The 15,670-nt window shown below is 45.6% G+C and overlaps 1 non-coding gene across 1 annotated transcript; it reads right to left on the bottom strand.

Annotated features, from left to right (window-relative positions):
• Window positions 1-3,491: 3,491 nt before the first annotated feature.
• On the bottom strand, window positions 3,492-3,629 carry LOC119920298. Its single transcript, XR_005448054.1, has one exon. It is a non-coding gene; the product is annotated as a small nucleolar RNA SNORA7 (small nucleolar RNA).
• Between the last annotated feature and the right edge of the window lie 12,041 nt (window positions 3,630-15,670).

The raw sequence follows: 15,670 nt of genomic DNA, 5'->3' as shown, positions 1-15,670 counted from the left end.
TAACTCTATTGCACTTTTCCAGGCACTTGGTACAGTGCACTGCACACAGAAGATGGTAAATACTATTGCCTGATTGATTTACAATCTAGTTGGGGATCGGTATTTCTGGACTCAGGAAACTGTGCATAAATTCATAGATTTCATTCATTCAATCATATTTATTGAGCTCTTACTGTTTGCAGAGCACTGTACTAAGCACTTGGTAAATAGATAAATAGATTGATATTCTGAGTTTCCTTCAGGACCACATGGCTGGCCAATTCATAGCTAATTCTTTCCAGTCAGGTTCCTGTCCCAATTTAGTTTGATACCAGCAGTTTGAGACTTTTGGATATATAGTGTATGCTAAGACTGAAAGGATCATTCCTTCAGTCTCGATATAAGTGGGGACTGGAGCTAGGAAAAGAAAGCACCACCCCTTTTCCCTCTTCTAGTTCTCTTTACCAGCCACCGAGCTCAGGTCTGCATCCATCTGGGCTGGCCTGGGAATTGAGCACCAAGCAATGACAATCTCTCTGCTGTTTCCGCTACACTGGGAGGCCTCAGAAAATTTTCCCTGTAATTGACCAGACAGGATACTGGGTCCAAACCTCTCATTCTGAGTTTTTTTTTAAATCAGACCTTACTGAAATGATATTCTGAGTTAGAAAATCCAAAAAGGAAAATATTTTAAATAGGGCTGCAATTTCAAGAGAGTGGTACTGACTGAAAGGGACAGATGTGAAGCATCATTTAGACAGCTTTAGGCAGCCAATCAAGAGGTGCACCAGAAATGTAATGATCTGGTCAAAACTTACACCTCCATGGAGGAAAACAGCAATCTCAAACCAACACCCAATTATTACATATGCTATTTTCCAGGCTCATTTTGTTTTGAGCAAAAAATGGGAAGCAGAATTTAATTTAAAGAGAGCTAGCAACTCCTCTCTCCTCCTTCCATTTTCATCTAGTCCTGGACTCTCGCTTTGCTATTGCCTGGGGCAAAGGGAAACTCAGCATATCCCTGCTTTCAGTGAAGCTGACAGCGATGTGAGGTTGGAGAAGTGCAGACCTGTGAGCACCTCAGTCAACTGATCAATGGTATTTATTGAGTGCTTACTGGGGGTAGAGCACTGTATGCACAGCACTTGGGAAAGTACAACGGAGTTTTATAGACATGATCCCTCCCCGCAAGGCACTGACAGTCTACAGACAGAGAGGCAGACATTAAAATAGATGTCTGAGGCATGTCTGAGGCAGCAACTGTCATTCTGAGTCCTGGGCCAATCAACAGAGTCATCCCTAGAAGAGGCCAATCAGGGCAATTGCCCTGGCTCTTAGTTACTCCTCCTAACCCCCTCCTGGCAAGGGTAACTCCAGACAGCTGCCACCATGAGGAGTAGCAGGGGAATGATAATGATGATGGTATTTGTTAAGTGCTTACTATGTGCAAAGCACTGTTCTAAGCACTTGGGGGATACAAGGTAATCAGGTCGTCCCACGTGGGGCTCACAGTCTTCATCCCCATTTTACAGATGAGGGAACTGAGGCCCAGAGAAGTTAAGTGGCTTGCCCAAGGTCACACAGCTGACAAGTGGCGGAGCTGGGATTCGAACCCATGACCTCTGACTCCCAAGCCCGTGCTCTTTCCACTGAGCCACGCTGCATCCTGCGGGAAGGCAGGAATGGTCAGGAATCCAAGTCACTAGTGCCTTAGCAAATTGCCCCGTCCCCATTTCCCTCTCTGCTTGAGTGGCATGACCCCCTCAAAACAGGGAGGGGCCTGCTGGGAAAAGTGGAGAGGTGTCATGGAGTGGGGATTGGGGGAGAGGGGAGTAAGGGAAGATGTTCCACTCTTCAAACTCCCTCTTCTTCCTTAAGTGGCTGGGACCCTGTACTAGGTAAGTTGTTTTAGGCCACAGACCCCTTCCGGATACTTTTGACAATAAGGATACCATTTTGTGAGAGAAACTAGGTCTATGCAATTTCAGTCCTTCTACACTCAATTGAGCCCAAGACCATGCTGAGGATAAAAAAGAAATAGCAAGACAAAAGAGAAATAGCAAGATAAAGGAGAAATAGGGGTAGGTAGAAAATGACTCTGAAGGCAGAGGGATAAGGAATTCAATGATATAAGAGGAAGCATTCATTCAATTGTATTTATTGAGCGCTTACTGTGTGCAGAGCACTGTATTAACCACTTGGGAAGTACAAATCGGGAACATACAGAGACGGCCCCTACCCAGCAACAGGCTCACAGTCTAGAAGGGGGAGACAGACAACAAAACAAAAGCAAAAGTCGAGTTCAGGAGGGGCGAGGCAGAGCCTGGGAAAACTCTAAGAGAAGAAGAATGATGTGATTATGGCAGTGGGAGGAGATGAGGTATCAGATAGGTAGATGGATATGGAAACCAGCCACAAACAGATGGAAATTTATTTCTAGAAAGAAGTACAATTGAGCTACTAGCTACTACTACTAGCTATTAGCTACTAGCATTTTAAAAGACCTAAGAGCATTCATTTTCCGCTACAGGGCACTTGAGGTTGTAGATTCTCATGCAAATCCCCAGTGTAAGGAACCCCACCTATGCATGAGGTAAAGGTTGGTTGGAGATTATGCAATTACATATGAGAAAAATGAAAAAGGGTGGGATCACTCTGGCCCAGTGTGATGCGTGTGTTTTGGAGCAGGTAGCACTGAAGGGTGATCAAGGCCCCTGTCAGGGCTGCCATTATGGCTTTGGTAGCAGCAGTGATTGGGGCTTCTCTTCTTCATATACTACAGCTGCTGCTTGTTGGTGGTGGTGCAAAGTGGGTGGGGGATAAGGTGTCTTGAATTGAGGGTTGCTGAAGTTTCTTTCGTGGTAGAACTCAGAACCAGTTTTTTCATTTTATTAGGAAGAAAAAATAAAAATAAAATCCTCCAATTATCTCAGTTCATCAAAGTTGCAATCTGTTGGATGACATTCCCACCCTGGATTATGTAAGTAACACTGAACTATGTAAATCACACAGAGACTGCAACTGTTTTTACCACAGATATGAGCATCACACTCCCCAACCCTGTGTGAGGCGGATGATGGCACAGCAGTGTTTGTTGCTGAGGAGCACGCGAAGATGTGCTGTTCTATTCTTCCGCCACAGGCTGAACCTTCAACACTGGCCAGCTGCCTCACCATGTGTGGTGTTCTTTGACACTTGGGGTTTGGGAAAGAGTATGTGGATAGCTCAGCACAGTCCGTCTCCACTCCTAGAAAAGGAAACCAAACCAACATGTCCTTGTCTTGTCTTGTCTTATACTGTCTAGTCACCTCTGACCCATAACGACTCCATGGACACACCTCTCCCAGAATGCCCTACTTCCAGCTGCAATCATTCTGGTAGTGGATCCATAGAGTTTTCTTGCTAAAAATACGGAAGTGGTTTACCACTGCCTTCTTCCATGCAGTAAACTTGAGTCTCCGCCTTCAATTTTATTTCATGCCGCTGCTGCCCACCACAGGTAAGTTTTGACTTGTAGCAGATTGCCTTCCACTCACTAGCCACTGCCCGAGCTAGGAATGGAATGGTTATGTCTCTGCTTGACTCTCCCTCCCATAGCCGAGACTGGTAGTGTACTGGAAACTCTCCAGGTGCGACCCTGAAAGGGGAACATGTCTTAGTTACTAGTATTACTAGCACCTTGCTAGTACTACTACCCTGAATCTAGGAGGAAGAGGAGGAGCAGCAGCAGCAGTGGTAATAGCATTTATTGACTACCACTGAGCCCAGTGCACCATACTGAGTGCTTGGGAAAGTATCAACTTAGAGAAGAAGCATGGCTCAGTGGAAAGAGCCCAGGCTTTAGAGTCAGAGGTCATGGGTTCAAATTCCTGCTCTGCCAACTGTCAGCTGTGTGACTTTGGGCAACTCACTTAACTTCTCTGTGCCTCAGTTCCCTCATCTGTACAATGGGGATTAAGACTGTGAGCCCCCCGTGGGATAACCTGATCACATTGTAACCTCCCCAGTGCTTAGAACAGTGCTTTGCACATAGTAAGTGCTTAATAAATGCCATCATTATTATTATTATTATCAACAGAAGCACAGGACCATTTACCCTGGCCACAAGGAGCTTTCACTCTAATGGAGGAGACAGACCTAAAAAAATTTTTAGGTAGTGGAATAGGAATGCAGAAATTGAATGTTCTACCAAATATGCCATGCATCCAAGTGTTGAGGATGGGTGATGGGCTGATGTGATTTGGGTCAGAGAGGCTTGTCAGAGGTTGTTGGATTTTATGAGGGCTTGGTTAGTGGGGAGGGAAGAAATCAGGTGGATTTGATGGGCAAGGGAGTTTCTGGCTCGGGGAGAGAGCATGAATAAGGGGGTGGGTGAGATGAGAGTCGGGTATTGTTTGTTTCCTCAGTAGATTGTAAGCCCCCTGTGAGACAGGGACTGTGTCCAACCCCATTTGTTTGTATCCACCCCAGCACTTAGGACAGTGCCTGGCACATAGTAAGCATTTAACAAATACCATAATTATTATTATTATTACATTCCCTACCCACGATGAGCTTACATTCTAGAGGGAGGGAGGTCAGCAAGGAGGCTGATGCAGTAGTCAAAGCAATGTCTAAGTCAAAGCCCTGTGTAAAAATCCAATAAAGCAGCCTTTCGGGGGGCATAATGAAGGACTTTATAGCTATATCTTTATCTATCTCTATAGGTATAGATATAGGACACTGACCTCCCTCCTGCTTTCAAAATCTCCCCCCTCTGCTTGCATTTCTGACCCCATCCCTTCTCACCTCCTAAAACACTTGTATCCACACTTCTGCTCTCCCTGACTACAACCTTCAAAGCCTCATTCTCTAATGGTTCCTTCCCTTCTGTCTTCAAATATTTCCATGTCTTTCCTATCTTAAGAAAAACCTTCTCTGTATCCCACTGCACCCTCCATCGATCTCCTCATCTCCTTCCTCACATTTCTGTTCAAACTCTGTAAATGGGTTGCATACACCCGCTGCCTCTACTTCCTTTCTTCCAACTCCCTTCTACACCCTCTGCAACCTGGATTCCTGCCCTTTTCTTTGCACTGAGATTGCTCTCTCCAAGATCACCCTTTGACCTCCTTTTTGCCAAATCTAACGGACTCTACTACATTCTAATCCTCGACCTAATTCTAATCCTCAGGCAGAAACTCCTCAGCTTCAAGGCTCTCCATCACCTCGCCCCCTCCTACCTCACCTCCCTTCTCTCCTTCTACAGCCCAGCCTACACCCTCCGCTCCTCTGCTGCTAATCTACTCACTGTGCCTCGTTCTCGCCTGTCCCGCCGTCGACCCCTGGCCCACATCCTCCCCCTGGCCTGGAATGTCCTACCTCCCCACATCCGCCAAGCTAGCTCTCTTCCTCCATTCAAGGCCCTACTGAGAGCTCACCTCCTCCAGGAGGCCTTCCCAGACTGAGCCACCTCCTTCCTCTCCCCCTCCTCCCCCTCTCCATCCCCCTGCCTTACCTCCTTCCCTTCCCCACAGCACCTGTATATATGTATATGTGTTTGTACATATTTATTACTCTATTTTACTTGTAAATATCTATTCTATTTATTTTATTTTGTTAATATGGTTTTGTTCTCTGTCTCCCCCTTCTAGACTGTGAGCCCACTGTTGGGTAGGAACCGTCTCTATATGTTACCAACTTGTACTTCCCAAGCGCTTAGTACAGTGCTCTGCACACAGTAAGCACTCAATAAATACGATTGATTGATTGACCTCTTGGCTGGCTTCGAGACTGTAGGTTTACCTCCTTCTCTTGGAAACACTGTCTTTGGATTTTCTGACACAGTTCTCTCCTGGCTTTCCTCTTTCCTTTCAGTCTGATCCTTCTTCATCTCTTTCACCAGTTCTTCCTCTGCCTCCCACTCCCTAATTGTGACAATACTTCAAGGCTCAGTTCTGGGCTCCCTTCTCTTCTGTGTGGCCCTGGTGGTCAGAGGACCTGTTCTAATCTCAGCTCTACTATTTCCCTGCTGGGAGACCTGGGGCAGGTCACTTAACTTCTCTGTGCCTCAGTTTCCTCATCTGTTAAATGGAAATTGAATGTCTGTTCTCCCTTCTACAAGGTCTGTGAGAACCCCACTTGGGACAAGGACTGTATCCAATCTGATTATCTGGTATCTGCTTCAGCATTTAATAAAGTGTTTGGTACATAGCAAGTGCTTAACAAATACCACTATTATTACCATTATTATACTCTCCAGATGCTTAGTACAGTGCCCTGGACACAGTAGGCATTCAATAAATTCTATTGATTTATTGATTGATTTTCCCACTGGTTCTCAAGAACAGAAGCATTTGTTTTCTTTCCTTACTAGCTAAGGAAATAAACAGAATGCAAAAGTAAAATGGGGAAAAGATTTTTTAAAAAGCCAGAGCTGATATTGTGATTTGGCCAAAAAGTGTTCCTCACATTTTCTCCTCTGCCAGGATATTCCGTGGCTTTATCTGCCACTCCATACCTGGCTGAGCTGCTCTGATTTGGGGATACAATCTTGTTCAAGAGCTTTCAGGTGTAATTATGTCTGATTAAGTCTCCTCACATACTGCTGAGTGAGGGACATTCACAAAACTTTTGAAGGGGGAGAGGGGTGTGTGTGTGTGTGTGTGTGTGCGTGCGCACGCATGCGTGTACAAAACTGAGATAATTTCCAAACAACTTATCCTGGGTTTTCTTCCCAATCCATTTTCCTTAAAATTTGGTTTTGTAATGCTCCCTTGTTGTGGAAAGGCCACTTGACAAATCAAAGAGGTCAGAGGTGAGTCATTGTAAATGTTAATAGAATGCAAAAAAGTCCCTTGAAATGACTTTGGTGAATTTTAACTCCAATTATTCCCCCAAATATCCCCTCTGGGTTGAGCCCTTACAAAGAGAGTTTAATCCCAAAGAGAGAGTTTCTTGGGAGTGACTGAAAAGGGAAGGTTAATGGCAGAAATATTCTTCAGTTTTCCTGTGGGCATCTTGTACAGCCGCACCAAAGAGCTATAATATATATTTTAATCGGGAAGTTTGGTGTTCTGGGGAGTTTCTTATCCCTAAATATGCTGTTAACGGTTATGGCAGAGGGAACCATCTAATACAAGGATATATACAGGAGGCTGAGAAAAGACAGGATTAATGAAAAGAGATTTGTTCGTCTAAAGCTTTATGAAAAATAGACTTGAGGTTTCACAGATGGCAGAAGTCTGAGGAAAGGATTGACCGCAGCAGCCTCTTTGTAAATAGGAGAGATTTAGATTTGATATTAAAGAGGGACTTGACAGGAGGCAGACGTTTTAAAACACATTGTTTTGGAAGGTGTAGCCTGTCCCCCTTTCTTCCTTCTCATTTCTCCTGTGGTTTGGACTGATTGCTGTGTTTGCCTTCCAACAAGGTCATCTCGCCTTCTATTTTACCTCTTTCCTACTCAACCTCTGTGTTCTCTCTCTCTCTCTCTCTCTCTCTCTCTCTCTCTCTCTCTCTCTTCTCTCCCCCTCCTCTTTTCCCTCTTTTGCATTGCCCCATTTTCACTTACTCACACTGTCCTCTTCACCTCCCATCCTCCCTTTCCCTTCCACGAGATCATGCTCCCTGCCACTGGGAGGAAAGACCACTGGGTCTGAGAGTCAAGAGAACTGGTTTGTAGTTCCAGCTCTGCCCCTGGCCTGCTGTGTGAACCCAGGCAAGTAATTGAGAGTCTCTGGGCCTCAGTTTCCTCATCTGTTCCATGGGGGTAATTATAGCCTACGTCAAAGGGATGGTGTGTGGAGAAAATGATGTAACTGAGTTGAACACATTTTAGAATGAATGAAACAAATTCAAGGTAATATAATTCTTCTCTCTTTCCCTCCACGCTCTTTCTTTTTTGCTTCCTTTTTGTTTTGGTTTGTTGTTGTTTTGGTATTTTTTAAAAGCGTACTATGTGGCAAGCATTGTACTAAGTGCTGGGGTACATACAAGATAATGAGGTTGGACACAGTCCATGTTCCATATGATGCCCACAGTATAAGTAGGAGGGAGTAGGATTTAATCCCCAATTTTACAGATAATAATAATAATAATGATGGCATTTATTAAGTGTTTACTATGTGCAAAACACTGTTCTAAGCACTGGGGAGGTTACAAGGTGATCAGGTTGTCCCACGGGGGGCTCACAGTCTTAATCTCCATTTTACAGGTGAGGTAACTGAGGCACAGAGAAGTGAAGTGACTTGCCCAAAGTCACACAGCTGACAAGTGGCAGTGTTGGGATTTGAACCCATGACCTCTGACTCCAAAGCCCATGCTCTTTCCATTGAACCCTGCTACTTCACAGATAAGTAAACTGAGGCACAGGGAAGCTATTTGACTTGCCCAAGGTCACAGAGAAGGGATTAGAATCTAGGTCCTCTGACTCCCGGGTTAGGGCTCTTTCCACTAGGCCATACTGCTTCTCTTTTCCTCCTCCTTCCCTGCCGCCATCCCCTCTTCCCCTCTCTCTCCCCTCTACTGCTGTTCTAGGGAGCTCCTGGGGCCCAGTGTCTCATTTACATATGTGTTCATTGCAATCTGCCTGTGGTACTTTAATGAAAGCATGTCTTTAGTTGAGAAGTCCCAAGAAAGAACCCCAACCCCAGCCAAACGATACTGTTGTGAGAAATGGGGAGTCAGGGGTTTGAAGGGAAATCACTGAGGGGTCAGCTAACCAACTGGGGTAATCTCCCACCACTTTGCGGAACTCACAAGGGTTAGGAAAAAAGGATATCCTCCTCTTCTGCCCGGAAGAAAAGAAAGCCTGGATTCTGAGTTTAGGAATGCAGTCAAAATAGCTAACAAAATTCTGCTGAACTTCAGGAGGGGGATAGAAAACAAAACAGGCACTGTTTAGTCACTTGATAAGATCCCAGCATGCTCATACCTAGAATACTATGTGCAGTTTGGGGTGCTGCAAAGCAGGAAGGACAGAAGAGAGCTGGTAAAGGTACAGCCTGGGTGGCTCGGGAGGAATGGAGGAATTTCCGCATTGAGAGGCCAAAAAGGTTAGGATTTTTTAGTCTGAAGTTCAAAACTGAAAATAGACAGTGATATTTCTATCACTTGTGAGTTTGGATACCCACTTGTAGTCCCGAGTCCTATTGTCCAAGGCAATTTACAGCTGGGGTAGGGACTCGGGGCTCCAGGATATTGCACCCCAAGATTGACCCAGTTATTTGCTACCACCATGTCATAACTCTTAGATTTGGAAGAATCTGGGATTCAACTTGCCAGTCCACACCTTAAGGGCTGGCTACTGCAGTTGGAGGAATGCCCAATGCCCAAATTCCTCCCTTTGGTAGTGAATCTCAGATGTTATATTTGTTAAGCACTTACTATGTGCCAAGAACTGTATTAAGTGCTAGAGTGGTTACAAGGTAATTCATTCAATCATATTTATTGAGCGCTTATTGTGTACAGAGCACTGTACGAAGTACTTGGGAAAGTACAATACAACAATAAACAGTACAGTACAATGTACAGTATAATACAATAAACAAGTAGACAGGACAGTCTCTGTTCCACATGAAGATCACAATCTAAGTAATAATAATAATAATTTTGGTATTTGTTAAGTGCAAAGCACTGTTCTAAGCACTGGGGAGGATACAAGGTGATCAGGTTGTCCCATGTGGGGCGCACAATCTTAATCCCCATTTTACAGATGAGGTAACTGAGTCACAGAGAAGTTAAGTGACTTACCCCGTCACACAGCTGACAAGCAGCAGAGCCAGGATTTGAACCCATGACCTCTGACTCCCAAGCCCGTGCTCTTTCCACTGACCCATTTTATAGATGAGGAAACAGAGGCACAGAGAAGTTAATTGATCTATCCAAGGTCACATATCAGGCAGGTGACAGAACTGAGATTAGAATCCAGGTCCTCTGATTCCCAGGCCTGTGCTCTTTCCATTAGGCCATGCTGCTTTAGGATGGATCATCATCATCAATCAATCAGTGATATTTACCGGCACTTACTATATGCAGAGCACTGTACTAAGCACTTGGAAGAGTACACTATAACAGTTGGTAGACATGTTCTCTGTCCAGAGGGGCTTACAGTCTAGAGGGGAGTACAGACATCAATATGAATAAGTAATTTATAATATATAATTTGAAGATTGTACATAAATGCTGTGGGGTTGAGGGTGGGGTGACTGTCAAATACCCAAAGGTCACAGATCCAAGTGCATAGAGGACACAAAAGGGAGAGGGAGCTGAGGAAGAGAGGGCTTAAGCTGGGAAGGCCTCTTGGAGATGTGACATTAATAATGCTTTGAAGGTGGGAAGAGTGGTGATCTGGAGTATATGGAGGAGGAGGGAGTTCCAGGCTATGGGAAGGACAGGGGAAAAGGGTCCGTGGCGAGATTGACGAGATCAGGTGCTAAAGTGTGCAGGCTGAGCTGTAATAGGAGATTGGTGAGGTTGGATGGGGATGAGCTGATTGACAGCTTTAAAACCGATGGTAAGGAGTTTCTGTTTGACATGGAGATTGATGGGCAGCCCCTGAAGGATTCTGAGGAATGAGGAAACATGGACTGAATGTTTTTGTAGAAAAATGATCTGTGCAGCAGAGTGAAGTATGGACTGGAGTGGGGAGAGACTGGAGGCAGGGAGGTCAGCAAGGAGGCTGATGCGGTAATTAAGGCAGGGTTGAATAAATGCTTGGATTAACATGGTAGCAGTTGGGATGGAGAGGAAAGGGTAGATTTTACCAGTGTTTTGATGGTATCTCTGAGTGCTTACTGTGGGTAGTAATAATAATAATAATAATGATGGCATTTGTTAAGCACTTACTATGTGCAAAGCACTGTTCTAAGCACTGGGGAGGATACAAGGTGATCAGGTTGTCCCAAGGGGGGCTCAGTCTTAATCCCCATTCTTACAGATGAGGTAACTGAGGCATAGAGAAGTTAAGTGACTTGCCCAAGGTCACACAGCTGACAATTGGTGGAGACAGGATTTGAACCCATGACCCATGATTTGAACCTCTGACTCCCAAGCCCATGCTCTTTCCATGGAGCCATGCTGCGGGTAGAACACTGTACTAAGGACTGGGGAGAGTACAACACCACAGAGTTGGTAGACACATTCCCTGCCCACAACAAGCTTACAATCTAGAGAGGGAGACAGATGTTAATATAAATATATGGGTCTGAACCAGTGATGGCTTTACACATGGGCTTGTACCTGGTCCCCCCAGGGCCAGGAGGGGTGTTCTGGATGCCACACCTTGTGCTCAGCACTGGGGTGAGGCCAAGGCCAGGAACGCGTCTGCTTATTGCCATATTGAACTCTCCCAAGCGCTTAGTACAGTGCTCTGCACATGGAAAGTGCTCAGTAAACAGAGAAGCAGCATGGCTCAGTGGACAAAGCTCGGGCTTTGGAGTCAGAGGTCATGGGTTCAAATCCTGGCTCCACCAATTGTCAGCTGGGTGACTTTGGGTGGGTCACTTCACTTCTCTGGGCCTCAGTTACCTCATCTGGAAAATGGGGATTAAGACTGTGAGTCCCACGTGGGACAACCTGATCACCTTGTAACTTCCCCAGCACTTAGAACAGTGCTTTGCACATAGGAAGCGCTTAATAAATGCCATCATTATTATTATTATTATTATTGAGGGTTCCCCCAGCCTCCTTGCCATTTCAGGAAACAACATGCGAAGGGGTTAGGGCTGGCATTTTCAGATGAATCTGAAAGGACTGAAGGGAGATGGCTCAACAGAAGGGAGGGTGACTGGTGACCGTTCCAGAAGAAAGTTTTTGAGGTAGAACAGAGGAGGCTGCTAAGCCAACCCTCTCCCCATCCCACCCTCTTGTCCTACTAGGCTTCCCTGACATTCCTGAGTTTAAGACCCAGTGGCCTGATCCCTATATGTCATTACCTATATTCCTGGAACTCTAAGGGAAAATTTCCAGCTCCCGGGCTAAAGGGATCTCCTACTTGCATTATCTCTGGCTAGGAAGCACTTTCTTGGAGCGGGAGGTGCTTAGTGCAGCTGGGCCTCATTATCAAGTTGGCTGCTCAGCAGTCCCCACCTATCTTCTCTTTGCCACCCCCAACCTCCAGTGAACTCCTTCACTTATTGCCTTCTGCTTGCCTTGCCTCTAATTCCAGCAGATCCATCTATCCTGGTCCCAGTGGAGCATGCAGAGCTGGATTGGGCGGGAACTGCATTATGCAGGAAGGATCTGATAATTGCATGCATGCGTACATATATCTGCATCCCAAATCAGCTCCAATTTGTGCATTTGTCACAAGCGGTGTTCTTGGATTTTTCAGCAGTTGTGGCAATTCTCTTTTTTTAACCTCTTCATGGCCTCGGGGGGCTCCTCAGGACTTCTTTCCCCCTGGGAAAGGGCCAAATGGAAACTTTAAATGACAAGTTGTATATACAGTGAAGCACCTGTGTAGCAGTATGATTTAAATTAAAACCAACACTTCCTTTTAGGTCTGTTTAGGCTACTGGCAAATTTCTCGGCCAACAGAGGGTCTCGGGATATGGTGGGCTGGAGGAAAAGCAGGATGTGGTCAGAGCCAAGTGACAGTGCTGTAGGGTGGCATCTGACAGCACTCAAAATGATCAGAAATGGAGATGCCATGTAATAATGCCATACTTGTTATGCCAGATGTGTAGCAAGCAGCTTGGCCAAGTGGGTAGAGTACGGGCCTGGAAGTCTGAAGGACCTGGATTCTAATCTCAGCTCTGCCACTTGCCTGCTGTGTGACCTTGGGCAAGTCACTTCACTTCTCTGTGCTTCAGTTACCTCATCTGCAAAATGGGGATTACGACTGTGAGCTCTATGTGGGACAGGGACGGTGTCCGACTTGATTATCTTGTATCTACTCCCAAGACTTAGTATAGTGCCTGGCACATAATAAGTGATTAACAAATACCACGATTATTATCATAAATGCCATTTAGTGGAAATATGCCAATTTTGCTTGAATTTAGATCATTTCTCTTGGGGAAACTCCTTAGCACTCGCCTCCCACCCCCAGATGGGCTCCCCAGCCTTTGGGTTGCCCTTCCTCCCCTCTGAACATGGATGCTGTTTCTAAGCTATGAAACTCCGTGGCAGGAGCAGAATTGGAGAGAGGCTGGCTGCTAAAAATAAATCTACTGGTCATAGAGGCGATTGGTGTATATCTGCCCCGGATAAGGGACAGACCGGCTGAAAATTGGGCTGTCCGGCATAAAGCGGAATGGATGAGTGGTCACCCAGCAACACTGAAGCTCTTCTGCTCCAAACCTAGCTGTGAGTTTAGGGGCTGATTACACAGAGCATCTACCTGCTGCCTCAGGCGCCCCAGACAATGAGATTTAGGAATTTATCAACCTGAACATTAGGATGCACATCTTTTACGGGGAACAGGAACAGTCAATCAATCAATGGTATTTACTGAATGCTTACTGTATGCAGAGCTCTGTTCTAAGCACTTGGGAAAGTACAATACAACAGAGTTGACAGACATGTTGCCTGCCCCAAAGGACCTTGCAGTCCAAAGGGCAAGACAGATAAAATAAATTACTGATAGAGGACATGGGAGAGTATGGGGAGAAACAGCGTGGCTTAGTGGATGGAACACTGGCCTGGGAGTCAGAAGATCATGGGTTCTAATCCCGGTTCCACCACATGTCTTCAGAGTGACCTTGGGCAAGTCACTTCACTTCTCTGGGCCTCAGTTACCTCATCTGTAATTATTAATAATAATAATAGTGGTATTTGTTAAGCGTTTACTATGTGCCAGGCACTGTACTAAGCACTGTGGTGGATACAAGCAAATCGAGTTGGACGTAGTCCCTGTCCCATGTAGGGCTCACAGTCTCAATCCCCATTTTACAGATGAGGGAACTGAGGCCCAGAGAAGTGAAGTGACTTACCCAAGGTCACACAGCAGACAAGTAGTGGAGCTGGGATTAGAACCCATGATTAAGAGCATGATGAGGTAATGAGGTATAGATGAGGTAATTGAGGCACAGAGAAGTTAAGTGGCTTGCCCAAGGTCATACAGCAAACAAGTGGCGGAGCCGGGATTAGAACCCACGTCCTCTAACTCACAAGATGACAGGCAGTGTTCTGTACTTTTGTGAGAATGTGAACATTTAGAAACACATGTTTTCAATCATTTACTCCTCAAGGATGTTTGAAATACCTTCAAGAAATCACTTCGCCAAAGAATCCAATTTCTTTTTCCAATGGCAGTCATTAAGCATTTTCTATGTGCCAGGCACTGTACTAAGTGCTGGGGTAGATATAAGATGAATAATTGTATTTAAGCACTGTGTGTCAACCACTGTACTAAGTGCTGGGATAGATACAAGATAATTCACATCAATTATTATTATTATGAATATTATTAGGTGTTGAGGGGATGAATAACAAGTACTTGAAGAGTACAGATTCAAATGTATAGGCAGAACACCCATTCGAACAGGCAAAAATAGTGAAAGTGCCTCTCTTCGGGAAGTTCCTGGGGACCAATGTCTCAACCACACATACACATGCCAACCCACTCTATCGTTATCTGCCTGTGGTACTTTTGCGAAGCCATTTCACCACCCTGTGCTTCTAGTGCCAAGTGCTGTCCCCTGTGGATGCTCGCTAAATCCTTTTTCACTGGCTGAGTGAGTCCCCATCAATAAAATGGGGAATAAGACTTTCCTACCTGACAGGGCTGTTGTGAGAATGATGGAGATTCTCCTGGGAAAGTGCTGGATGCGCCTCAGTAGACTGTGAACCCCATGTGGAACAGGGACTGTGTCCAACCCAATTTGCTCATATGCACCCCAGTGCTTAGTACAGTGCCTGGCATATAGTAAGTACTTAACAAATACCACAATTATTAGCATTATTATACAGGTGTTAGGTAAGCTTAAGGACCTCCTAGGGTTAGCAGGACTAGCCTGTCCCCGCCACTGCAATGCTATGGGTAGTTTTTGAGGTTTGGACAATAGGGTATCCAGTTCTCAGCTGGTCCATCACCTGTCCAGCTCTGATATGACACCAGACACCTTTATGTCCAGTATGGTCATATTAAACACTGAGTCTCCCCTCCCACCCCCAACCCACCTCGGCTCTGGCTGCCAAGTTTCGTGGCTCAGAAAAGGTGCCAATCTTCACGGGCACCCGGGAGGGGGGTGCAGAGTCTCTGGAGCAAGTGGGAGGGCCAGGGGTCCCCTCAGAAAAACACCTGGTTTGGGTCATCCGGCTAGAGTTTTCAAAATGGAGCATTTGATGTTATTTTGTTGTGCTGCGTGGCCTGCCTAACACATCACGGGTGCCTGTTCGGTATCTGCGAGAGCTCTCCCTTTTCCTGTTGCTGGTCCACTGGGTGAGGGAAATTAAGGGGGCCATGAGTTTGGAGATGGACGAGGCTTTTCTTTTAACTGTGTTGCTTGTTTTAGTTTCCGTTTCTGCTGAGTTAAGTTCAGATGAAATAATAGAAAGGAGGCCACATAATGTTTATTTACCTTGTGCTGCAGCTGCCTGCACTCCACCACACGTAGCCAGAGGAGGTATTGGCCATTTAACAGGACACGCTCCCTTCAAATGTCAGCCAGGCCACACAGGCCAGGTTAAAACAATTCTAAGGAAATGCTTCTTCCCACAGCAGGTGATAAGCATAGGAAATTTATCTCCACAGGAAATTGTG

Source organism: Tachyglossus aculeatus, chromosome X1 (assembly GCF_015852505.1).
Source record: "Tachyglossus aculeatus isolate mTacAcu1 chromosome X1, mTacAcu1.pri, whole genome shotgun sequence".
NCBI classification, from domain to species: domain Eukaryota; kingdom Metazoa; phylum Chordata; class Mammalia; order Monotremata; family Tachyglossidae; genus Tachyglossus; species Tachyglossus aculeatus.
Note: the sequence above shows the minus strand (reverse complement) of the source record. Positions and strands in the feature narration are given on the sequence as shown.